Source organism: Penaeus monodon, chromosome 25 (genome assembly GCF_015228065.2).
Source record: "Penaeus monodon isolate SGIC_2016 chromosome 25, NSTDA_Pmon_1, whole genome shotgun sequence".
NCBI classification, from domain to species: Eukaryota; Metazoa; Arthropoda; class Malacostraca; order Decapoda; family Penaeidae; genus Penaeus; species Penaeus monodon.
In genome coordinates this window covers 42,724,245-42,724,639 of record NC_051410.1, presented here as the reverse complement: position 1 = coordinate 42,724,639, position 395 = coordinate 42,724,245, and the positions used below count along the sequence as shown (strand labels likewise).

The 395-nt window shown below is 30.6% G+C and overlaps 1 protein-coding gene across 1 annotated transcript in view; it reads right to left on the bottom strand.

The window, feature by feature from the left end:
* Positions 1 to 395, bottom strand: part of LOC119589286 — a gene marked incomplete in the record, with an annotated part of 113,340 nt that overhangs the window by 86,516 nt on the left and 26,429 nt on the right.

Here is a 395-nt window from a genome sequence, read left to right as displayed (position 1 = left end):
TAATTTTTATATCATGCAGTCTGATAAGAAGTACCACCAAGGAAGTAACAAAGGACCAGAAAAAAATACTTTTGCAGCTCTCCCTAATCAGACTACTTGGAAACAGCAGAGTGCACAGAGTCATGCAGATGATAACAAGTCCGTTGGTGGTAAGATATTATTAACTCATTTCCAGTAATATATAGTTTTGTGGTTGTTTGCTGATTAGTTTCTAGCCAAGATCTTTTAGAATAAAAAAGACTCTATATGAGATCTTATCCATAAATTTTTACACAATAGCTGAAGGTAAATTAGAAAATACAATTAAATAACATGGATTACTAATTAAGCTTGCATTGTGATAATTTACTTTCCTTTATGCATTTATATCAATTTCAGTCATAAATGATGTGTAA